The sequence below is a fragment of the Poecilia reticulata genome, linkage group LG23, assembly GCF_000633615.1.
Source record: "Poecilia reticulata strain Guanapo linkage group LG23, Guppy_female_1.0+MT, whole genome shotgun sequence".
Lineage (NCBI taxonomy): Eukaryota > Metazoa > Chordata > Actinopteri > Cyprinodontiformes > Poeciliidae > Poecilia > Poecilia reticulata.
In genome coordinates, this window is record NC_024353.1 from 17,173,111 (window position 1) to 17,200,151 (window position 27,041).

Sequence of the window (27,041 nt, forward strand, 5' to 3'; positions counted from 1 at the left end):
GTCGGTGTTCTTGTGACGTGGTTTTTGGAGGATGCTCTCAGCGGTTATTCTAAGAAGAACCTTTGACAAAGTGGGACTTTCCTCCCTTTTGAATTCTCTGGTGAGATCTACTGATTTTCTTTTTTTTTTTACTTTGAGTTTTAATTTCACTGTTTTAGCAAGTTGGGTTTATTTCAACTTGCATCCATCTGGAAGGTAATAATGAAATCCGTTTGTATGTTTGTACGTAGGGTTGATTGCATGTTCCTTTGCTTCACTGCCATCATTCCTTCTCCAGAGGTAAAACAATAGTGATATATTTACATGAAAAGCTCTGCATATGTGTATTTGTGGTTGGTGAGTGTTACTGGTATCTGTGACTCAGGTTCCTCTTTTCATTCATGACTGCACAAAGCACAGACTGAACTGTGATGTCAAACGCCACAAGACGAGGAGAGTAAAACAGGGAAGGAGGTCAAAGGAAAACAGAGAAAACAACTCAGGCTGCCATAGTTTTTATTCACAGCCAGACGGGTTCTAGACGGCAGAGAGAACCGTCAGAATGGACTGAAGTGTCATTGTGCGCTTTGCTGCTTCTCAGGTTGGTAGTTGAGATTGTCTGATCTACTGCTGGATTGGGTTTTGGGCTATGTGTGTGAGTAATATTATTCCAGTTTTTTCACAAGGCGCTCTGATGTTGTAGGTAAAAGTTTGAACACGCACTTAGTTTGTTCCTAAACTGCAACACAGAAGAAGTTTGAGTTGTGTCTGATGAATGATCAGGTCTGAGAGTTCTGCTTCTCCTATCCACGTTTGTTTGTCGCTGCTGCCATTTTGGGTAGATATTTACTTTTTCACACGATTAATGCTCATGCTAATGCTAATGCTAATGCTAATGCGTATCGGTTGTGGGGATAGGTTACAACTTGGCTAATACATTTTTTGACTTATGTACATTTTTTGACTAAATATTGTTCCAAACAGTCATATTAGTTCTTTGTAACTAGGGAAACATGTTGGAACCATTTCTTCCAGCCAGCTAATTGGCAGTGAACAATATAAAATGGGCAAGAAGCAATTCTGTTTTACTTTATGCCCCGTAAGGCAGGAAAAACTCCTTACTGTGGCACTTTCTGTGGCAACTAATTTAAAGGACGAAATGTACAAACCATATGACATTTTAAAACCATAAAGATTTTGTCATTAAACATTTATCAGATCCATAATATCAAATGATCTCATTGGCAAGATTACAGGCATTTGGTTCTTTGCTTCAAGTTTTTAGTTCCTCTGGAAATGCTGCTAGCATCTCGAAACGAGTTAGCTAAACATATTACTTTAGAAATATTGTCTGATCTCTACATGAACTACAATAATAATAATAATAATAATAATAATAATAATAGTAATAAAATGTTATTTATGATACACCTAAAAGTGCTACAGAAGAGCTAATGATTTGCATGCTTTTGCCCTGCCCTTTTAATATTTCAGATTTCAAATCTGCACCCAGCCGATTTCAGCAGTTTCTGTCGGCTCCACTTTATCTCTTAAAGCCTAATAATAACTATATATAAAAATTTACATCATCATATCTTTAAGCGTAGTTCCGGCTCCACCCAACAAAACAAAGCTAGATAGCGCTCTGCTAACCGAATACCGCGCCCATCTACAGCTTCCGTGCCAAGCTGAAATAAAAGTTAGAAACTTTTTTTGTTTTGTTTTTCTGGTGGCATGTAGCTTTCTGAGTTCAAGTGAATGGAGATCATCCTTTGTGCTACGCGACTCACTGCCGGTATGCCAATGAGCTACAGATTACACCAGTCTCAGTTTTCATTTGAGAACACTGTAATTCATTTGGAACTGAACACACGCTCATATCCTGGCTGTTTCAAAATGTGCCACAGGTTTACTCACATTTTCTTGTATCACTTTCTTTTTCTAGAAAACCCCACGTCAAAAGGGACTTTTATCTGCATGCCTTTGAAAGTAATGTGAAAGCAGAGCAGTAACTGGACAGTAACTGTCCATTGAGGTCTGATAAGGCCCCCTGTTGTCTCCAAACATGGTTCAACATGTAGAAACACAACTAGAGTTGTCAATTTAAATTTAAAGCATTTTGCTGTTTGGTTAAGTCAATATTCTAAAACCATGTTTTTAATTTTTTCATCCCTTAAGAATTATTTATTTGGGTTCCTAACCTGAGTAAAGATTCTCCAGGTGTTTAGCTCTTGTTCTTGCGCACATTAGACCTGAAATCAAAATCTGAAACTAAAACTCTCTAGGGAAATAAAATGACTAAAGATAGATGGGACTTCCCTACCCTAAGCCAAAGCTTTCAGATTTCTAAAGGTATAATCTCAGTTTCAGGAGATCGGTATCTTACAGTCCTGACACTTAAAGCATAATCTTTTAAGTTAACTGATGGAAAGTAAAAAATAGAGGTAACTGGACAAAAATAGAGACTAAGACAAAATAATATATTAGAGGTTAAGGTTTTTCTATTGTCTCTCCAAAGTAAATTCAACTAAAAGTCAAAGCAGTGTGTGTTTGAGAGATGGAATATCACTTAAATACCATTCAAGAGTTTGGAATGGTATACTACCCATTTATTGGTTCCCTGAATTTACCAAAAAAGGGCCAAAAAATAGACACAATGCTATAAACATTTCATCATTTAAGGAAACTAGGGTCTTATTTGGCATTTATTTAGCCTGGCCATTGCCTTCCTGTGCCATTCTGCTGAAAAAAAATCTTGCTTACAGTCTGGGCTCTCTCCCCTTTGCTTCGATTGTCTCCAGTAGGTTTTCCACTGGGCCAATCAGCAAACAGCAGGAGAAGTTGTAAACAATGAAGTTGACTTTCTGCCCTGTTTTAGAATCATAGTCTGCCTGTAGTTTTAGTGATGGCAAAGGAGGTGACGATAGTTACGTTTCCAAATAATGAATTAACTTTAACAGTAGACTCATTTGGATCGGCTCTTCTCTCTTTGTAGTGCAGGATGGTTGCTTACAGCCCAGGCAACTTCATAGCATTGAACTGGTACATTACCCATGTCACGGTCAAACGTTACAGATTGGGTCAAATTTAAAACCTCACCATGGGCCACGCCTCCAGGAAGTAATTGTTTCTCAACAACCAAGAGCCCAGACCCTCTGGATGAATAAAAGTGTAGAAGAAGGGTCTGGTTTTTACCAGGCCAGCATTCATCAACACCAACATCTCTCCATCCTTCCTACTGTCATGTTCACGCTTGGTTGCTGCATCACATTAATCTTAAAGGATCACTTGAGCTTTGACAGTTTCCCTCAGCCTGCTCCCTTTCTCCCCTGGGTGTTGACGTTGCCTGTCAAAGCCAGGGGATGAACGTCTCTCAGTCCAAGAGCAACATGAACAAAGACTGCATTGGTTCTGTGTTGCTTTGCTTCTGTGTTCACCGCTGCCATTGCTTCTCTGCTGTAGCTTTATGTAGAGAATAGTTCCAGCAAATTGAAAAACTTGAACACATAGAAAAAGAGTGTTATGTGTTTAGCATGTGTGCTATTGCTACAGGCCAACAGTCTGCGTTGTTGTGTTGCGAGCCTCGTCCAATGCCAGTGGCCTGAACTGGTGTCACGTTGCACCATGCTCCAGTTAGTTTTCTCTATCAGTTCCATGGCTGGCTGGTCTCATGACTGTCTGTCAGCCCCACTTCCCACCTTTCAGACACATTTACTGTACGTGAGCCAGTGGCGCAAAAAGTGGGTATGCAGGGTATGCAACGCATAGGGGCGCAGCACCAGAGGGGGCGCCAAAACCCCGTCTGGAGGGGGCGGCGCGCCGATGATTGTTTTCCCATACACTTCGGCGCGTGTAACGCTCCTTCACCTCGCGCACATAACGAGGTAAATGTATCGAGTTTTACCCTTCACGTATCGTCGCCCCGGGGGGGGGGGGGACATAATATGACCCCCAGCTCAGGTCATATTATGTAATGTTGCAGTACTGTAAATAAGGAATACATTTACAAAATACTATACACCCTGATATTCAAAACTTGTAGAAACATTTTAGGTGCAGTAGCTTGAGGTTCTTGTTGTCTGAATGGTCTTATCACTTTCTTGCTTTGCTTTAGAACTGATTTAGATGTGTTGGAGAACAGATGCATCCAAAAGCTGCAGGACATTTGTTTAAAAGAAATGCTGTCTACAGCAACAGAACATTCTCTTCCTAACCTTCATTCTGTAATAATCATACAACCACAACCCCTCATCACACGACCCAAGACTGCTGCCAAACAGAACATCACAATTAGAAGTAAAGTGAAAGAACCATTCATTGAATGGTTCTTGTTGCCATGCCACATTGTTGATGCCAAATAGGCTCATCTGAGTTTTTAAGAAACAGCCAATCAGCTGACGTTTTCACACACAACCAGAGCACCTGGTCGACTGGGCATGGTGGTTGTTCCATATTTTCCTATATTTGCTCCCGGTTTTATAAGCAGATGGGTTGCAGCAGACCACACCTGCTCCTGTCAGCCAAGAACAGGAAAAAAATCAGCTACAATTTGGATCGGGTCCAAAACAGACAGAAGGAAATGAAGAGAAGAAGGATATGAGAAAGGAAGGGAAGGAAGGAGAGACATAAGGAATACATAACAAAAGCAGACTTAGTAGAAAGAAACCACATAAAGAAATAATGACAAAAGGAAGGACAATATTTAAACAATAAGTTGCGGAGCGAAGTCTAGAAATTTGTACATTTACACACATATTTTGCACCTGATACCTCTAACATGCAGAGGCTCAGGACATGTTTTCCCCTATATTAGCTGCTGCTGATGCTGCTTACATTGCATAGGTTAAAGGGAAAGTCAAACTCAGTACTTGCACGCTCTGTTGAGGTTTTATGCCTAATTACTCAGCAAATCTCCTTCTTGCTGACACTGAGTCATAAAAATGCCGCCAGCTCAGTTTGAGCTGCTGTAACTAGGTGATGTATGGAAGCTGGCAAAGCTGCAAGGCAAAGGTTTCTGGTCCAGTTCTGAAATTAGTCAGAAAGCTTGTTAGAAACACACTTGACACAGGACTTAGCCCAGTGGTGCCCTCTGGTGTCTACATAAAAGTACTGCTCTAGTGCAGTATTAACACTCATTGGCCTTCCTCGGAATAATTCAACATTCCCAAATAGGAAATGACCTGTCAGTTTTGAAGGATGGAGGATTTATTCAAAAACTTCCATCATAAATGTTTCAACTCTGGATTGAGATCCCGACTGTTAGTTGGGCACTGAGAGGATCAGACAGATTCAGTGTCATTATGACAAATGACTTCATCATCAGCAGATCTACTGTGAATAAGGCAGTGGAAGACAAACTCCACCAATAGAGATAAACTCCAGACCATCAAACCATGACAACATGCTTGTTGACAGCTGACTGAGAACAATCAACATCATTTTACCTTAAGTTGTTGCTTTACCTTTCTGAAGGGATTTGATCAAACTTTCCATTTTCTTCAGCAGTTTTCTCGCTTGATACTTGTCTCCATTCAGTTATAACAGTGCACCTCTCATTTGGACATTCAGTCTTGTTCAGGTGTTTGTTTTAGAGTATAAATTACAAGTTGATTCATATTTCCTTTCTTTGCTGGATATGAAAAAGGTGACAGGAATTACAACAATCTAATGTTAGGTGAAACCAGTTTAGCATCTTTATGGAAACTTTGCATAAAGTAGATTGGTTGTTCTCAAAGTTTACATTAAGACCTTCACAAAGGATCAAACATCAACGAGCGTAAAGACCCAAGATCCTCTTCAGAAACTGAACTAAGGAAAAATAGTAAAGGTAATGTTTATTTATGCTATAAATAATTGATTAGATTACCATAAAAGCATTTATCTCCAATTTTAATGACTTAGTAGAAATACTTGGATACTCTGCCAGTAGGGGTCCCAGGTCTTCCCCAGTGTTACTATGTGGGTGGAAAACTGAATGGTTCATCAAATGAAGAATTCTGCATGACTGCACTAGATGGCTTTCTTTCAAACCCAAACACTGACTAAGCACTTGGGAAGAGATATTCTTGGGAAAATTACACAAGAGGTAAAAGTATGATGCAAAATACCTACAAACTTTGGGAACCACAACGTTAAGATTTTCAAACTGACAAAACAGAAATGATGAACAAGTTGGAACCAGTAAAAAGCCCCCAGAAGCTTGCTTGATGTAAATGCCCTGTGGAAGTCACGCCGAGACTGATACAGTCAGCCATCTACTGGAGTTTAACAAAGTAAATAATAGCCTTAGTTTATAAAAGTTTAACGTTTCTTTTACTCAAAACAAATGGGATAACTCAGTTCCCTAATATTCAGGTCACTGAAAGATTTGGAAACAAAAGGAACAAAGCCTGTGGAGGAAGCTCCTCACAGCCTGGTAACTGGACAGACTCCTTCATCAGCCATAGATCAGAGTCTTTGATCAGCTCTGATCAGTTATCAGGAGGTAATCCATCCATCCTACCTCCAGTGGTCACTGGGTGAGAGGTGAAGTACACCCTGTACAGGCTGTTAGTTTATCACAAGGCTACACAGAGAACAGGCAACCATGAACACACACTCATACTTAAGGGTAATTTAGAAAGACCAGCTAACGTAACAGTGATGTTTTTGGGCTATGGGAGGAAGGTGGAGAAACTGGAGAGAACCCACATATGCACAGAGAGAACATTCAAAAAGACCCGAGGCCAGGATCTGAACCTAGGACCTTCTTGCTTCTAGGCAACAGTGCTACCAACTGTTGATTTCAAAGTTGCGACCTGGAGCTCATGCTTTTGTCCTTTATGCTTCACAGTCATTGAAAGAAAATCAAATCTGGTTAAAATCAGAGACAACAGGTTAGTTCTCCAAGGGAACCGTTAGTTGTTAAAATAATCTAAATGATTGTACAGAAAATAGTTTTATAGAACAGTAAAGAGGACAAACTGATTATCTTTTATGAATGTTAGTATTTTATTTGTCATGATAGCAGGTGAGTCAGTGCCTGAGCTGCCTCTCCTGCTCTGCTTCCACAACCACAGTCACTTTAACACTTTTTCACAGCCTCTCCACTGTGGTACCTAACAACCAGTCCATGTCTACCACAAACATAACAGGCTTTTTGTTTTTAATGAGTCTGTGCATTAACTCTAATGTGAGCTTGTGAAAACCAACAATGAAATAAATACTAGTGTTAATAATTAGAACTTTCTCCTGCTCACGCTTTTCAAATCAACATCTGCTCCACATCAGCCTGTTATATCACTTCAAACTCTCACTCTCACTCTCTGCAAACTCTTTACAAAGCAAGAGTCATCAGCTGGAAAGGAAAGACAGCTGCTGATACACTACTGACACCAACAAGACAAATCCAAAACCTGTTCAGGAAATGTGTCCCAGAAACACTAAGAAACATTGCCAAGTTATTTGAGTCCCCAGGTTCTTGTTGTACCTTGTTTGCAGAGCACCTTTCTTTCTCTCTGCTACAGTAACATTATCAGTTCTCATCGTTCTAATTCAGAAATCAGGACACATTCTTTTGTTTTCATATCAATTCCAGTCTGTATACTCCTTATCTGATTAAAGGCTCTGCAAACCATCTTACTCTTTCTTACGTGTTCTGCCATGCTTTGTCTTCTCTCCGTCTGGGGTGTTTTGTTTGTAACCAAACTCAGAAAGTCTTCCTGAATGCCTTCTGATGTCACCAAAAGTTGCTTGAATAGCTCAACGTTTTTATCCATCTAATATTGCTACGTTGTACTGAGAAGTAGTGAAAGATTCTTTGAAATTCTGAGAATGTGTCTCTCATTAAATCAGTCCTACACATTGCACTGCACTTTGCTTATACACACTCCTTTGGTATTTGTGTGCACAGAAGCAAAGTAACACTTTAGCTTGTATTGTCTATAGTTCTTTACCTGATCACAAAAGCACAATTCTTAGTGAATCGCACTGGTACTCTAACTAGCACGTGGGGAGGTTTTAAAATATTTTTCTGTTTTACACGCTGGGTTAACATGCTCCAGTACAGAACATTCTGCTGTACTGATGGCGGACAAGCTCTAGGTAGAAAGTGTACTGACCAAAGAAAACAGTTCTGAGACTCTGTTAGATTGCAGTGCTGATAGACATGTTTACTTGTGTCATCTCTGCTATGAATCTGGGTAAAAGCATAAAATTCATATCTGAGGTGATGCAAAGGTGTGTGCTATTTTTTTTTTTTAATTCTCAGCATTGAAAGCCTGAGCCAGTACATTGGTGATGATTGCTGTTCATGTAACATCTACTTTATTTCATTTTTTCCTTCTAGATTGCTCAAGGTCAGTCAGCAAAGAGATGCTGTACATTGCATGTTGAGTTCTTACGTAACCATGGTGTTGCTCACACACTCTCCTTCTCTTTCTTTTCCTCTCCAGGTTTCAGTTGGATTTAATGTATGCAGCAGAAGTTCTCCAGCTTCTAATCCTCAAACAAGCAGAACGCGACCAACGAACGTCTAGCAAGAAGGTCCGTATCGCTCTCATTGTGTATTGTATCGCTTATATGTAGGTTCTGCTCAAAAATTCTTGCAATCATGATCCCTGTTAATAAAAATAGATAAGAAATAGATCATCTTTAAAGAAAAAAAAACGATCTCTGAACATGCAAGGAGATGATGAAGTTGTGATTAGGTAGTCCAGCAGAAAGGAAGCGCTGAGTGGAAGTGCCATGTCCAGAAGTGTTCATGTAATGCAGGGGTCCCCAAACTACGGCCCGCGGGCCGGATCCGGCCCGCCTCCACATTTGGTCCGGCCCCCTGAACAATACCAAAGAGCATTCAGATTTTTTTTTCATATACCGTATTTTCCAGACTATAAGCCGTTTATATGTGGATTTTTCTTCAACCACCAGGGGGCTCTTTAGCAGGAAGTGAATCATTGGAAGTCAAAATTGGAAATAAAATAAGAAAGCGCCCATTAAAATGGAATTAGGTTTTAATAGAGAATTGAAATTTGTGAATGTTGTTGATCAGTTAAATAGCATTGCGGGGGAAAAGAAGATTTTTCGTTTTTTTTTTAATAATACTGGGATCATTATGAGAATTTGAGGTATAGATATTAGGATCCAGTAGATGGCAGTAGTGCAACAATAATGGATGCAAGCTGCTGTTGAGATCTAAAGAAGAAGAAGAAAGCGCCCATTTTCATTTAGCACATGCCAGTAGCAGACACGAAGGATCAGTACTTTTACTGTTACAGTTACTGTTAGGAAACTACCGTAATCAGTTCAGTTAAATCTAATCTTGGCAACTTTTACTTTTTCATCCGTAAGAAGTGTGATATTCAATTGACCTGTTATTACTCAAATTTTGGGTGCCGGTCCCCCTCTGGTGCTGCTGCATCGTTGAGGAAAACCTGGAGCGGCAGAGATATCTGCGGCTTAGTTGTTTATGTTTACTGGTTTAAAAAAAAAAAAAAAAAAAACCTTCGGGGTTGCGGTTTATAGTCCATAGTTCGGACTATAAACCGCAAATCCAGGAAGAACCCAGAGAGGGTTATTTGGTTATTATTTATTTCATTAATAGTGTTATTTATTTCCTGACTTTTGTTCTGTGAAGAACTCAGAGAATGTTATTTGATTGTGCTTTCTGGAAAACAATACATTTTTACATTTAGGCACTCCTGCAATCGTCACACTTTTTCTGCTACAAACTGACTCCGGCCCCCCACCAGAGAAGGAAAACGTTATGTGTCCCTCACAGGAAAAGGTTTGGGGACCCCTGAGGTAACGTCTGGTTTAGAGACATGGTTCATTGCACTGTAGAAGGTTTCTGGAACAAGTTGATGTGGTCAGCTGTGTTGTTATAACAACTCATCAGTTTAGGATTATGAAAGATTGGATGTTAGTCATGTTTGACATTGTTGTTGACTGAAGTTGCTGCGTCTTTGAGCCAATACTAAGTACAACAAAGAAATGATCATCTAACAATTTCGGCACTATTTTTATTGAAGCTACAGCATTTTGATTAATGTACCATGAGCTGAGGATGCAATTTAAAAACATCTAAAGTTAATATTATGTAAAGGTTTGATGTTTTAAATATGGATAAACCACAGAATATGAACAGTTTTCCGTGTACTTAGATGTCAAGGTACAGGCCAACCATAAGAAAGAGGAAGCATTTCAACTTTTGTAAGCACTAAGAATCACATGGATGACCCTGAAAAAGCTGGTTGTTACAAGGCTGTAAATATTCAAATTAGGTGAAAGTTGAGAGCCGAGAGCAAAATATTTTTCTCACAGAGACACATACAATGCTTTCTTATATGAGTAGGTTTAAGGAGAAGTTGTTTTTGTACAATCATTCAACTTGAAAACTGGAGAATTCCTGGTCTCAGACTCACATCCTACTCCACACTGACACCTGTTTCCTATGTACAGACTTGTGGCAAGCGGCAGCATGTGGTTAGACCACAAGCATGTTTACTTGTTGGTTTGTGATTCAAGAATGGAGGGAAAGAAATGTTTGCCAGAAAAAGTCTCTTCCTATGCAGATGACTTGAAAATATATTTACAAAGCTGGGGAAAGGAGGCAATGTTGTTGAGTCATGGTTGAGTCAGAGCAGTTATGATGACACTTCTAACAGGATTGCGGTGTGAATGAAACTCAAACACACTCATAAACACAAACTAGTCTGAGGCATTACAGAGGAGCAGCTGGAGGGAACAAGCACAGGAGCTTTAGGAGCCTTTCAGCTTTAGCTGCTTTGTGTTCTTGGACCTTTTTATGGCTGCTCTTTATTGCTAGTAAGTGCCTTCAGATTTCATGTCGCTTGTTGCTCGTGTATTTAGGGGTGAAGTCGGGCATGTAAGTTAGTTTTATTTTCATAAATTCAGGAGAAGCATTTTCTGCATTGTGTGGTGATGTTAGAAAAAATCAAATTACCAAAATGGTAATTCTTAGTGACTTTATCAAGAACCGGTCAAATGATTTTTATACTTTACTTTAGTCCCCCCTAAATGTATTGGAACTGTGGAGTCAAAGTCTTTATTTGTGTTTAAACTATTGGCAATCACCTGAAAGATGAGACAATAAGCCAACATTTCATTGTTTAATTTCAGCCGTTTACATCCAGATCTTATATATCACTTAGAAGATAGCAACATCATCTTTGTCGCTTCCATCCTTGATGTTCGTTTATCACATTTTATTTTAATTAACAGATTGAAGCTTCTGGTTGTAATGTGACAGAAAGTGTTAAAGTTGACTGGGTGTGAATACTTCTGCCAGGCTGAATTGAGAACACATTGCTGTGGGTTTTGTCTTTCCTGAGTGATGTGTTCTGTGAGCATAAAGAGGGACAGGTTAACTCCTTAACTTTCCTTTGAAACAGATTTCTGTTATCTGTAGCGGATGTGGGCAGAGTTCTCCCAAAAAAAATTACTAAGATGTTTCAAACACATTTTAGTGTGTTTGAAGCTATCAGAGAGCTGTAGATGTGCTTAAGGGTCCAGCATGGTCAGAATGGCGGTGACCTGTCGATGTGTGGTCATGTGGTCGCTGGATGTTTGTTTTCACACTTCAAGGTCCACGAGACACGCTGAACCGACCTCTTGTGTCATGGAGTTTTGTCACGTGTGGTTTACAGCCGTACAGTAAACACACGTCATGGCAGAGAGGAATACATATTTCGAGTTCACAAGTTCAGAGGAGGAAGGAATAATAATTTATAATCTGCAGCATCTCATTTTATTATTTATGTTATTGAAAAAATAAAGAAGGGAAGTCATTGGGGGAACGTTCACCCGTTACATCGGACCAACCCAGCCAGAGGTGTACAGTGTTTTGGTCCAACATTGGATAAAATTGCTTCTCACAACTATGAATCACGCAGTAGTTACATGTACAGATTATTGCAGTTTTGCCCGACCATCTAGAGCCCCTGAGACTATAATCCTTCCTGCAGGATCAAACTTATTAAAGGTGCTCCTTATTTATTAATTCCTTCAGACATTGCTGATAATAGTGCATAATCTTAGATTATCGTGAAATCAATAGTGGAATCACTTTTTTTAAGTTGCCTTGAATATAACACTTGCTTGCAAACTGTACATCTGCTTTGCCCAGTTAACTGAACACATCGTCACTCTTTGTTCTGCCAGAGCTACAGCGTCTTAGAAATGCTGAGAAGGCTAGGTGTGGCTCTGCTTTACCTTTGACCTGCGCTGTGTCAACGAGACATTCAAAAGAACTTTATCTCTACCTTCAGAAACATTATTGCAAACCTTTATCTGGTTGTGCTGACAGGAATGAACCGGGTTGTTGTTGGGAGTCCAGTTTGTCATAGTTACAGTCCTAAATTAACAGGCACACACCTGTGAGAGTGTGGTGTTAATTAGTGTGTGAGCAGAGGCCTCGTTCTGTCAGAGGTTGAATCGCTGAAGGAGGTAAACTGCAGTTCGGCTTCATTAGTGAGAAAACTAGTCCCTGTTCAGGTGACTCTGTCTTGAGTAATTGCATTAACACACACACACGCACATTGGTAAAGGTCCAACTCATATGTGTGTGAGTCCATGTGTGCTTGTGGCCATGCATCACACTCTTTAATTGGAGCTCCAGCTCTCACCTCTTCTGAGTGAGCAGCTGTTTATGTCCACTGTTGTGTCCTACATTTTATGCAATTGTTCCCGATCGCTGTGTTTGCCGACAGAGGCAATGCTTTTCAAAAACATGATTGTACTTTAGTTTAGAGCTAAATCTAGGGGTATCATATTTAAAGATATGTGCATCTCAAGGATATTCATGCTTAGCAAAATTTTGTTGAATAAGTTGAACAGAAAAAAACAAACCGCTGTACCTGTCTGTCATAGTAAAGAGAGAACGGATCCTACAGATCTCAGTTTACCAGTTGATCAACATTCCCACCCTGATCTATGGCAACAAGCTCTGGGTAGTGACCAGAAGAACGAGATCCTGGATGCAAGTGGCCAACATATGCTTCCCTCCATGGGGATGGATGGATGGATGGATGGATGGATGGATGGATGGATGGATGGATGGATGGATGGATGGATGGATGGATGGATGGATGGATGGATGGATGGANTGGATGGATGGATGGATGGATGGATGGATGGATGGATGGATGGATGGATGGATGGATGGATGGATGGATGGATGGATGGATGGATGGATGGATGGGATAAGGTCATTTTCCTGCTGATGCTGGGAGAGCCTAGCTACTCCATGGGTGTTGCTGCCTCACTCATCTGGAAACCCATATCTCTTTACAGACAAAACTTTTCACATACTTGTTTATAGTTAAATAAAAAGTCACCAGTCAAACTGTCTTGGCTGACAGGAAGTTCGTCCTCCATTTTCATTCTTTAGATAGTGACTTTCTAGGATAACGTTGCATGCACATAAAAGCAGATTAGTAAAAAAAAAACAAAGAAAAAACATAAAAATGTGTTTCAACCACAATCCAAACTCAACCGAGATTTCTTGGACAGCATTCTGAAACCAGTAAGTATCTATTATAAAATTCTTGGCACCCACTTTCTGCATATTTTTCTTCATATTTGGGCTTATTCCATGTTAATGTTAAGAACTCCAGTACCCCTGACCTCTGACTTTCATGTGTTTGATGGCTGTGTGGATAAAACCTGAGTCTGCTCCTGGTCCGGCTACACTGGTCCGTAGGGGCTACACCTCCGATTCGTGTGCGGCAATAATGAGGCTCATACCCTACAGGGAGGGTATGAGAACCGCATCCGCTTTCCCACAATGTCTTGTGTGTACAGAAAGGAGGGAGCCGAGGCTGTGACTCGGACACAACCTCTCTTTGCCTTTGGCATCGCCATGGAGACGGAGGCTCTTTATATAGAGTCCCTTGGCTGCTCTCATTCTCCTGCTGCTTATCATTCAGTTCGTATGTTTGAGGCTAACGGAGCACAGTTTAGGAGCTGTAACTTGTTCCAACGCAGAGCTAGAACGGTTCTAGGTGTGGCTCAAAGGGCAGAGCAAGGCACTAACCCCACCAGGGTTGTCAGTACAAATCTGCATAGAGTCAAAAATGTAAGCGTTAAATCAGCTGTTTTCCAACGTTCCTCTGGTCTTCCCTCTCAGTTCTCATCCTTCCGGGGTTTCTGGGATCCTGGCCAGGTGCCTGGGAAAACAGTTTCACTCACACACACACGAAACTGGCAGGAAAACATTCTTCTGCCCAGAGGGGCAAATTGTGCTCTCTGAAGTCAAGAAAATGACACAGAGTGGGAATGGACACACACACACACACGCACACACATACAGCCATAATATTTAAGGGCTTCCTCCATATACACATAAACACATGCATAAAGGTGCATGCTCCTGCAGCACAGTGGATTCATAGTTCACTGGCATGTGGGTGTGTGCTTCGTTCGAGTTTAGCACATTTTTTTCTGAGCCTGTTTTCAGGAGACACACCCACTTTTCTGTGTAGGACAGGACACACACAGAGTGAAAGAGAAACAGGAGTGTGCGCCATAATTCCGTCACTGTCAGGAAACTCTTAGCAGTAGGCACTGAATCAGAGGATGTTGTGAGGTCAGACATAGTGACAGGGACGATGGAATACTGAGGAGTTCACTGCTGGGATTACATGGAAGCACGTACTGTGCACAGGGTATGTAGAACAAGAGGGATTTGGAGTGGATTACATGAAGAAGAACTGTAAGGAGGCATGAGAAGGAAACGAGCCAACTGAAGCAAGTGTGTGAAACGGTGAGTTAAAAGGACGCAGAGCGGTCTTTGAATGTAAATTTGATCCTGGCAGTGTTTGTCTTGGTGCTTCTTTACATTAGTGTCTACATAAGTGGGTGTGTATGCACAGTGAAGTAATACTCACCAGGGTTTGCTTACTTTACCTGTGTGTTCTTCCAAGAACTTACGTCATTGGAAAGGAACAGGATCCACCAAGCTCTCATCCGATACTTCTGCCATTAACCTCTCAGCCACTCTACCTCAGAGCACTCTTGTTTTCATCAGACAAATGCCAGGTAGAGAGCACAGAGCTGTTCTGACTGCTAGAGACTGTCTGTGTGTTTCTGAATGGGTGTGTGGGCCAGGAAGAGAGGCAAAGGTCTGGGAGTCTTGACTGGATGCCAAATGCCAGTAAAAAGTGAAAGTTTCCAAAGTCAAACCAGCTCCAGGCTAACAGATATGTACAAGATTAAATGAAAGAATAACTTGAATGTTTCATGTGGGTATTTATTATTATCACGTACCGACATCTAAATTCTAATTAAGTGGGATGTCATTTTTTCCAGTGCCAACAGGAAACCGCTAGAAATATAAATTCATCAGCAAAGCTGTAAGGCTTCTGTGTATAACCTGTCAAGTCTGAAAAAATAAAGGCCTTAAAAGTGATTCTTTTGTGATTCTTTGGTAACCTGTGGTTACAATAAGGCTTTAGGAAATGATCATCAACAGCAGCATGTAGCTATAAAAGAACAAACCTGAAGGCAGCATGTTTCACAGACACATTAGGAATTAGATAATTATTGAAATCAGAGTAAATTTGCTGACAATAGTCGGGTAAACACCCTGCATGTTACTTTTAAGGACCCTCATTTCTATAACTACAGATGTATTTCCTGGTGGCCTTCATAACAGTCAAGATGAGTTCAGCAGGAAACATTTTGCTTTACTTGAAGAATGTTAAATAAACTTCCTTGAATTCCTTATATTATGTTTCCTGTGTCAAACACAACAAATGCAAGAACTTGAGGAACAAAGCAAATATTCATTTGCTTGAGTAGCAGAAATGATCTGCTACTCATTTCTTGGTTGTGAGACGAGTAGACTGAAACTTAGTGTTCTTTCACTTCTGTCAAACCATCAAAGAGGGAATTTCCACCTGTAACATGTTAAGCACCGGGCTTTTTAGTTCATTTGTCAACCTGCCCAACCTTAATACCTTTTCTTACATCCACACATTCCAACCACCGGAAGAATTTGACAGCTAAACAGGTTTTCACTGACCTGAATGAAACCTGACGTCTGACCATACAACCTCAGGGTTTTGATGGGACTTAGTTTTCTATCAGTATGCACTTCCAGTAATCCAGTTCAAAATTTTTTCAGAAGGCTAAGAAATCTCCTCCAAGTTTCAAACATCTCCTATGGTTCATGACTGTGGCTAATAAGTGAACAAACGAGAATTTGAACACAAGCTGCTGAAACTGAGCTTCTTTCTTAGATTGGCCAGATCAGAAGAGGAGCTCAGCTATTCAGAAGTAACTTATCTTCTTCCTCACAAAATACCAGTTTAGGTCGTTTTGCCATCTGGCAAGGCCCTCTGGACACAACTCCAGACATGTTCCAAATGTTAGAGCACATCCAGAATTTACAGGACCTCAGCCCTGTCTTATAATAGAGTGAACCCCAGGTATTTGAGAGCAAGGGACCATAAACTCCTGGAATGGGACACCTGGATGGGCTGCTTTGCAAATGCCAGTTTGTAAAGTAGAATTGTGTGTTTGTACTTTCTTTTCTCAAACTGACTTTTCTTTCAAATATTTTAACTTTTCTCTCTGTTGCCCTCTGAGAAACTTAAGTGATCTGATACTTAGGTTATTCCCCCATCAGTTTGGTTCAAAGTGCTATTCTACTCATTTAGCTTTTGAGTGTTTCAAGAACCTCAGATCTTTCATGGAACTTTGAACAAATCCTTCTTTAGAAATGTGGACTGTGGACTCTGAGGTTAGCGTTGGGATGTTTGTGCCGCTGCACTTTTAGGTTTGAATAGCTTTGCAATGGTCTTTTCCAGCGTCCCATCAGATGGTTTTTTTGAAGCAGAAATGAACCCCAGCTGGCCTAGAGAAGCAGTTTTGTTGCCAATCGCTGTTGTTTGGAGATGCCACTTGCATCACATTTGTGGATCTACCAGAAACAGGCAAATGCAAAAGTTCTGGTTCTGATCTTCTGAAAACAAACAAACAAAAAAGACAATTAATAGCAATGATAGCAATAGCCAAAAACCCTCAGTGTAACTGGAATGTTTTGAATGTTGGAGCCTGAGTCTTCATTTATTCTCCTTACAAATCAATCAACAAACCAATGCCTAGCTTTCCTAACCACAATATAAAATAGTCCAGATAGGTTTTTGTTTCAGGAATATAGTAGATCTCCAGTAATCACAAGATTATGAACCACAGCGAATAGCTAAAATACACAAGCACTTCCTCTACAAATTCATATAACTGCTTACCTTAATCATTCAAACACCAAATACACCCTAATATACAAAAAATAAGCATAGTGGCATTAGTATTAGCTCCCCTGCAAAACCTAATATCTACAGTCTTCCTTATTTTTGTTCTAAGAAGTACAGCCAAACTAGCACCAAGGAGGATGATTGTTGCTCCTGAGCTGGCTCTAATGCCTTCTCCCCTGTCCTTGCATTTACAGATTTCTTGGTTCCTGTAACTATTGTTCAGGTCAGAAAGGCTGGACTCACTCCCCACCCGATCATAGTCATTAGCCATTGTCTGTGAACATGATGTGGCATGAATGGATAAAGCCACAGTTTCTGTTTCTACAGTGCAAGACAAGCCTGCTTGATTCACTTGCATACACAACACACCCTCCCATCTTAAATTAGACACAGCATGGTTGACACCATAACTGTGACACTCACTCTTTGTCATACACAATCAACCAGAAAGTCAAATCTATGGTAATTGTATGTGTTATTTAAATAATTGCAAGAATTTAGCCCACAAAGGTTTCTGAGAATACCATAAGTTCCTCTTTGGGCTTTTTGGGTTTCACTATTAGAAGGACAATTATGTAAAAAGGTTACTTTTTTTTTTTCAAAGAAGGGCTCTTAACATTCTAATACCTCCACATTTTGTTCATGATGGGGCATACGCAATACAACATACAACCAATAATGTTGTCATGTAATATACTTCAAAACTTTTTATCTTCACAAGCACTTTTTCTGATTTGAGTTGAGAAATTGAGATTTTATCAGACTTAGTTATGTTGTATTTGTTAGCACTGTTGTCTTGCAGCAAGAAGGTCTTGGGTTTTAATCCTGTCCTGGAGTCTTTCTACATGCAGTTTAGAGTTAAATCCTGCTTTGAGATGTTGGATTGTTCCTCTTTGCACTGCCTCCACTGTGGATCTTGGCTGCTGTGCTTGATCTGGGCCACTGTTGGTCTGCTACTGATGGACTTCTCCTGCCATGACCAGTGCTTCTGCTATCCATTGATCGGATTTGGTCATATCAGCCACTTCAGCTCTCTGTCAGTGGTGTAGCTCATGCACCACTGATAGAAAGCTGACAATGGTCTCAGTCTGACATTGTCTGATACTTTCACTGAGTATCAGACAGGCCATCTTCTTGATGTATTAATATTTTATCTTGGATGGTGACATCACTGAGAGTGAGCTGCTTGTACTAAGCTTTCTAAACATTGATTTGTAGCGGAATCTACCATGCACCACCAGCTTTCATGTCTTAACGTCTGTGGTCGGTATTTGCTACTTTGGTACTGTTGTTATACCAACAGTGTATGTGATTCCCAGCAAGGCACAGCTGTTGTTTGCCAGGACATTGTTTTTGCCGTTGAGCTGACTTCTCAGATCTTGCTTTACTTGTTGCAGGTCTCTCCATGGTTGTTATTTGTCTGTGGTATTCCAAGGTATTTATAGCTCTCCTCAGAATCTGCTATTCTCCCTTCTTGGAGTGTAATCCTCTCTGTGTGGATGACCTTACCTCTCTTTGTCACAATTGGCCTCATTTCTCCAGTCTGATTGACATTTTGATTCTGATCCTGGTGGTGTGTATCAGTGAGTCAATGTGTCACTCTTAGCATGCAGCTCGATGCCATCCATGTAGAGAAGGTGACTGATAGTGGCCCCATTTCTGAGTCAGTAACCATGGGCAGTTGTGTTGTTTATTTGGTTGAGGCGGTTGGGGCCTGTGCAGAACAGCAGTGGGGACAGAGCATCTCTATAAGCCACATGTGATGGAGACTTTTGTAATTGGCTTGAAATTGACCTCTAGGGTTGTTTTCCACAGCCTCATGAAGTTTGCATCAACGGCTCTTATAATGTTGTTGACCTTGTACAGCTTGTACAGCTACATCTGTCATTGACAGATCCATATGTGTGGCATTGAGTCATAAGCTTTCTTGTAATCAAAGCAATGAACATGCTTGTTTGTCTGGCTTTGAGGTCTCTAGCGACAATTTTGGCTCCTCTGGTAGTGCTACCAACCTTTCTGTACCTCTGTCATGTTGATCTATGTCCCTGCTTGTCTTAGTTGGTGTGATGCTTGACAGGCGCTTCCATGTTGTGGAGAAACAGGTTATTGGCCGACATTTGGGTGGGATCTTCCCACTTCTTGGGGCCTTTCATTCTCGGGACGATTCGGCCTTCAGCCACCATTAGGTGCTAAATGCTGCATGCTTTGATGCAAGAATGAAATATTCTTGTGATTTTTTTTGTTCTTATTTTCTATTGGGTACAAAACTAGTATTTTCATCATGGAGCTGGTATGACATTTCCTCTAGTCTGAAATTGATATCAACCACAAAAAGGCCTGATCCTCCTCACTGAGAGTGAGCTGCTTGCACTAAGCTTTCTGAACATTGATTGTTGAAAGCATTCAAAGTGTGACAGTATAATAGGCTTGATTGCAGTGTGTGTAAAATCCAACAACTTGTCATCTATAAAACATTGATTAAACAAAGCAAAATAAGATGTAGCAAAGTTTTTTGGATGCATGAACACATCCTGATCTGAAGGGGGAAGTACAGCTGGAAATCCACCATGCCTACAAAAGTCCAGGATGACTAATTCTTACCTGTTGGCTTTGTGGTAAAATCTGCAAAATACATAAAAGCTCACCAGCACGTTAGCATTTTTATCCTTATTAAACATAAATCACAACACAAAAACGATGTGATTAAAGAGATGTAGGGCGATAAACTGCTGCCAACACGTTTGAAAAAAGACTCTTCAGCTGCACACAGGCTACTAGCACCGCCACCAGCAGACAGAGGCTTCTATCTTTCACTTTCATTTTATTAATTCGCCTTCACATTCCAACTTAACACACACTGTCACATATTAGCAGAGCTGTAGAGGCGGAGGAGTGGGGGCGGTTAAAGAGTCATGATGGCCATGTTTTTCACCAGACTGAATGCAGAAACATGAGCACCTTTAACCGTAACACAGCTGCTCATTCGAGGAAGCTGTCCAGGAACAGAGCCAAGGAGGAAGCACAGGATAAGTTAGAGGCTGACTCAGGTTTTGACTCACTTTTCTAAGTGTGTGTTCATGTGTGTGTGTGTGCCTGCATCTGAAACACATTCATCACATGGTTACTGCATGTCTACCCATCTTTTTTTCACACTACATTGCCTGGAATAGTTGTTCCACATACTTTCAGAGTAAGCTTTGTGTATGTGTGTGTGCGTGCGCGTGTGTCCAAAATAATCCAGCCAGGTTATTAGGACCATAAATGTCTGTGTGTGTGTGTGTGTGTGTGTGTGTGTGTGTGTGTGTGTGTGTGTGTGTGTGTTTGTGTGTGTTCAAAGGGGCTTGGGGGGATGAGTGGCTGCTCTTATTGGAAGAGAAATGACTAATCTGGTTTTACTGTAAGTAGAGGATGTGTCATGGTAATGTCAGCCCCCATTACCGGAATCCCACCTCGTCCAACTTTTTTGTAAAACAAGGGCATTGTCTGAACGCTCATGATTTTCTTTGATAACGTCCTGTCACTTCAAGTGAGGAGTGAGAAGTGAAACCTTTCCCTCCTTCCCTCCCAAAAAGATGTTTTCTGGTTAATTTCAGATCTATAAACAGCTCAGTGCTGCTATTTTTATCTAGCTTCAAATTGGCCTTTTACGATTGTTTATCTGCGTACCTGGAGGAAAACCGAGCAGCTTCTGTTGCTCTGGGAGGGGACTGGAGCTGTGAACTCTTCCCAGAACTGAGCTCAAACAAAGCCAGATGTCTGAAATTCTCCAGAAGGAGATGATTTTGTTTTTTGTTTTTTTTTTTCTTTTCTTTTCTTTTCTTTCCAAGAAGGAGATAGGATCCGGAAAATATGCCAGGCTGGTTAGTTTTCCGGAAATCCAGGACTTTTGAGGCTTTGAGTCATGTGGACTTGTTTTTCAGATCATTAATGACTTCTGAGTTGAAGTTCATCTCAAAAGTTCCCCAAGTTGGGAACATAAAATTCTCATTAAGATTTTCTTTCACTAGAATTATAGGGCCAAGACTCTATAACTAGTGATGGTCTTATTAAAATTTGACTTAATGTGGGCATAATAAAAAATATGTTAAAGGTAACTTTAAAGGTTTTTATTTTCAAAAGGTACTTTAATCTGACATGCGAGCCTCATCAGAACACATTCCAATTAACTTAGATGTGTCTGATTGTGGTTTATGAAAGTAGAATAAACAGGATCCAGTAATTTGTTGTAATTCTGATCTAAATATCTCTGCTCTAGAACTCCTTTCCTGTTAGCTCCAACCAAACTCACAGACCGCCTTCAGCAGTCATCTTATTAGTAAATAGGGTTCAATTGTGCGTCATTTAGTCTCAGTATAATATTTATACTGTAGGAATCCAGCTGTGGTTTTTCTGGCCTCAGGTTTTTAGAGAACGTTAAAGAACTGCAGCAGACGGGTCAGGGAGAACGCTGTGGAGAAGATTAAGGTTGGCTTCTTTGGACAATAGTTTAAGCTTTTAACGTCACGGAGCTCTGATCCATATGGAGCAAAAACAAACCTGCTGAGATATGTCACCTTAATGGAAAGGCTGGGCAAGAGGCTCCAGAGGAGCTGCACAGATCCTAAGCTCAGGTGGAAGAACTTGTTGATTCTATTCAATGTGCCCGCCACAAATCTGAAAAAGAGAAAACTGGTGTTAAAAAGAAAAAAAGTTCCCAAAACAAAAACAATTGTCTTAGTTCACCTTCCAGCAGGTCAACAAGCTGATATGTAGAGTTTAAGCATATTAAATTATATTCATTGTTATTACAGTTCAAAGTCCAGAACTTAATCTAAATGAAGGAGGGGGGGAAGTACAGACACATGTCACACTTTCCTCTTTCTTCTGTTCAAAGGCTTCAGAGTTCAATATTTTTGAAAAGTACGAGACAACCAACGTCTGTCTGAGAATAAATTTAAGCCCAGGAAGCAACACTTAGCTTTCAGACTGCTTTAGGTAGAAAACATTCAGCTCACTATCTTCTTCCTGAGTGTCTTTCTCTTCAGCTTCAGCAGTAAATTGTTTATAATATTAACTGATTGAAACAAACTTATTAAACATATTATTGAACATCTGATTCTGACAGGTGAACCTGAGCTCAGGACCAGTCTGACCTGAGTCAGTCTGCATGCTGGTTTCATGCACGTCTCCCTCAGGGCTTTCACTCTGCATGTCTTCTGCCTGGACGGAAAATTCACTCTAAACAGAATCTACATGCTCTCTGCAGCTTAAAAAAGACTAGCCAGATAAGATAAACCACATTAAGACTTAAATGAAAATGATATTTACATACACCCCCAGCCTGTTGTTCATATCCATCTATTTATGACCACATTGTACTTTTGGCTACTTCCACCTACATGCTACAAACTTCAAATAACCCAACTGTTTTTTTTACTTTACAATGAGTTCCCTGTACTCCAGTGTTCTCCACAGTCACCATAGATGTGCAGTCAATATATAATGCAGTCATGCCTATGTGGACCAAAATCTCTGAGGCATGTTTCCAAGACAATTTTGAATCCATGCCAAAGAGAAAACCTGTTAATGTTTGGAGGCAGATTTCCTGCAGCCCTGAAGTTGAGTGGGCTGCCACTGATATATGTCCTTCCTACAGGAAACTCATCATGATTGGACACAATGAGATGTATATTTCTATCACCCCCTGCTGTCCTCTCTGCACACAGAGGACTTATTCTTGTCCTACTTGTCACCTGTAGGTTCACCGATGACGTCTGTGGCAGATGATGCACACTCTGCTGCCGCGCTGTGACTAATAGATGTTGCTGTGAGGCGAGAGCATCCTGCCCGTCTCCTTGATTAATATCTCTCTCAGTCCTATTGATCTTTTTTTCATGTCTTCTGCAGTAAAAGCTTTAAATCTCGCTGAGGACGTGTCTGAGAGCAAATCATGAGTCAGAGATCTAATTGGAGTTTTTTAGTGTGACGCGGCAAAACTGGAATCACGAAACGGGAGAGCGTGTCCTGACATTAGCTCACTTTGTGTAACGTCACCTCGACCTCTCTCCTCTACAGAGGCAGCAGGATGAGACGGGCAGACCAGCAGGGTGACATCATCGCTAACCGTGGGAGCCTAGCCTGCTGGTTATGCCAGCGGTGCGACTGCGTGTCACTTCCTGGGAGAAAATGGAACAGGAAACCAGAGAGGGAGAGAGAGAGGTGACAAGTGAGAGCTTTAACTCCATAATGAAGCCTTTCTCCAGCAACAGGGAATGGAGTCCTGCTAATGTGTGTGTGTGTGTACAGCTCTGTGTAAGTGTGTTTCTCACACACTTTGTCAGCTCAGAAACCTCTTTAAAGCTTTTAACAGCTTGTCAACACTTTATTTTGACTACGCAGTTACAGCAGGAACTCTGTGGAGGAAAGGGCCCTAACCCTAACCCTTTTTCACTGAGTCAGGGATTTCTTTCTCTGAACAATTTTTTAAAAGAACAGTTTGGAGCTGTGGTGTGAGATGGAGAGAGAAAAAAAAATCTAAAATCAGGAGCTGTTGATGCTGTTTGAGTTTGGCTAAGCTGATCTGCAGAGTTAGAGCTTTACAGATGGCCTTTCATTCAGTCATTTGGAATATCTTCAAAGATTCAAACATTTAAAATATTATATAAATTCATTGCACACAAATGATTGTGTGTGTAGTGAACATTTCACACCTAACTGTGATGATTATGGCTTACATCTCAGAAACATCCTAATTCAGTTTCTCGTTATGTAATGAACAACACAGTTATGGGGAAGAATCCTGACTCGACATTTTCCCAGCAGATACGTAGTCTGGTAGAAACCACATCCTAGTTCTGCGCTTCGTCTCACTTAGCTTCGTCTAGAGGGTCCGGACGCTCGGCTGTTGAGAAACGATTACTTCCTGGAGGCGTGGCCTGGTGAAGTTATAAACAATTAGGTCTGAATTTACCCAATTGCTAACGTTTGGCCGGGCGTATGCCATGGAGAAAACAGGGCCACAACATATTTGCTTTCAATAAACTGTCTTGAACATTCTTCTTGCCCCGATTTGATCTGTTCCATATTTGGAAGTGTGGCCAACACGGACTGAACGGTTTTATTCACTTCCTCCGCTGCCATCGTTAAAACTACCGTATTTTCCGCACTATAAGGCACCTAAAAACCTTCAATTTCCTCAAAAGCCGACAGTGCGCCTTATAATTCGGTGCGCCTTATATATGGACCAATATTGAGCCACAACAGGTCTAGCAACTACGGTAAGCAGCCGCCGACTACATTTTCCCCCGTAGAAGAAAAAACGCGCGGTGCATGCTGGGATAGTTGTCAGAACGCTGATTTGTAATCTATTAATAAAGTTTGACTGACCTATCTACCTACCGACCGTCTAGAATCAGGTCATCTTCAGGTCATTTAGCACCACGTTCTCCACGAACATGCTGTGTGCAAACGGATAAGGGTGACCATCGTCCGGCCACGCCCCGGCCCAGTCGCGGAAGGCTCTCCTCGCCCACCGGAGTCAGACTGTTTTGTTGACATTCACTTTAGTTCAGCTCCATCTAGTGGATACATAACGTAACTCCAGCCTCTCCTGCAGCGTCTATTCTATGCTCCTTATATATGAAAAAAGTTTTAAAATAGGCCATTCATTGAAGGTGCGCCTTATAATCCGGTGCACTTTATAGTGTGGAAAATACAGTACAATATTCTAAAATAGCACAAAACATCGATGTTATCACTCATAACTCCTTCTGTTCACTGATTGGCCCAGTGGAAATTGTGCCAGAGAAATCAAGCTCAATGGGAGAAAGGAGATGAAAAAAGAGAAATTGTGTTGGGAGGGCATTGACCATCCTCAATAAGGACAGTGAGCCAGTACGGGTTATTGCTAAGGAAGCTGGCTGTTCGGTGTGTTGTGTCCGTTCTGCTTCATCATATGGGTGAGGAAAAGAAAGCATTGTTGAAAATAAAAATGCAACAGCCTGGAGAAAATTGAGAAACAAAGTTCTTTCAAGAGTTTAAAGAAGTCCAAGACTTGGACTGTCTCAGCTTCAGGAACCAACAAAGAGCATGGACTCCTCTGCAACAATATTCGTGTTAAGGAAATGAAGCTCGCAGAGTGTGGATGACCAGCTGACACACAGAACCCAAAGTAGTTTGAGGTCCAGTGGGAAGTTTCCACAGACAGTGATGGTTTAGGTCATCTGGTTCTGGTCCACTGGGTTTGATCAATTCAAGCATTAAAGGCAGGACATTTTGGAGAACTTGATGCTTCCTTCTGCTGACCAGTTTCATGAAGATGCTGATCTCATTTTTCAGCTAGCCTTAGCACGCTGCCAGTGGTACCAGTACACGATTTAACCACCATGATGTTAGTGTACTTGACTGGTCATCAAGCTGTCTGCCCTAACCCTCTCAGAGAAACCACCATATTCGGTGTGGTACATGGTCATTATTTTTTGGAGGCACATGTTTCTGTATAAAATGTGTCCCTGCATTTGAATATCATTTAAATATTCAAAAATTTTGGCAAAACTGAAATTTGGGTTTTCATGATCAGACTGCAAGCCATTATCATCAGCATGGACAGAATGAAACACTGGAAATATTTCACTCTGCTTGTATAAAACGTATATAATGTACATGTTACAATTTTTAAATGTAATGAACGTAATTGATATAATTTCTTGGAATTAAGTTGGAACAACTTAAAATGGAGGGATTTGGATGAGCTGGTGCCCTCTTGTGTCAAAATATAAAATTACTAGGTTGAAGCTGAAAATTCAACAAAGTTTTGGGTCATAAAGTTAAAGACATCTTATTGTGGAAAAAATAGATCAAGAAATAAAAAAAGAAAAACAAATGAAGAAAATTAAAATAATATTAAAAGAGACAGCTTGTTGTGATGTCATGCCAGCTGATTCCTACCAGCATTAGTTAAATGAATAACATGTTCAAAACTCTCACATTCAGAAATGTTATTGCTTTGTGTGATTAAGCTTCACATCTTTTTTTACCTGGATGAAATGATTCTGGAAACCTCCCACAACTCATCACCTGACACCCTCCTCAAACAAATGCAATCTGTTTCTTTGTTGGCATGGCAACCTGGCAACTTACGTAAGAACAGCGTGCCTTTTCCAACAAACGGCAATGTGTGCAGAGGTCTTTGTGCTGCGATGTGAGGCACGCACGCGCGCACACACACACACACACACACACACGCACACACACGCACGCACACAGTTCTGCATTCCTCAGGCAGCCTGGTTGTAACAGGCATAAAGCCATGGAATCCAGTGGAACCCAGCACTTCCTCTACACTCTTCAGATACAGCTGAGATATGCAAACACAACTACAGCGACTACCCTAATCACTGATGGTGATGATGCAACATGCTGACAGGTTTTACAGTGTGACCCAAAGCAAGGCGACGATGTGGGAAACAGGACGCAGATCAGTCCAGCCAACAGGGGGCAGAACTGGACAAAACTCCCGGTTTAAATCTACTCTGTATTCTTCCTACAAACATGGCGTCTTCACATGTATATATTTTTTTGGTTTTTATTCTATTTTTTCATTTACTAAGTTTGTTGGCCTAGTGTGAAGGACACATGATCCTGCTGTGCTGATAGTTCCCACAGGTGTTCCCCTGCTGCTTTCATGACCGTTATCTAACAAGTATACAAATATAGAGTAATGGCCTTTGGCCCTAGAATAAAGGCCTGGGGCCTAATGTCATCAGCTGGACAGGAAGGTCTTGACTTCCTTCCTTCCTTCCTTCCTTCCTTCCTTCCTTCCTTCCTTCC

At 40.9% G+C, this 27,041-nt stretch overlaps 1 long non-coding RNA gene across 1 annotated transcript in view; it reads left to right on the forward strand.

The window, feature by feature from the left end:
• Positions 1 to 24,362, forward strand: part of LOC103459719 (uncharacterized) — a 45,790-nt gene extending 21,428 nt beyond the window's left edge. Inside the window, exons 2-3 of the long non-coding RNA XR_532799.2 lie at positions 8,412 to 8,502; positions 23,289 to 24,362. This is a non-coding gene — a long non-coding RNA (uncharacterized LOC103459719). The remainder of the gene's footprint in view (positions 1 to 8,411; positions 8,503 to 23,288) is intronic.
• The last annotated feature ends 2,679 nt before the right edge of the window (positions 24,363 to 27,041 follow it).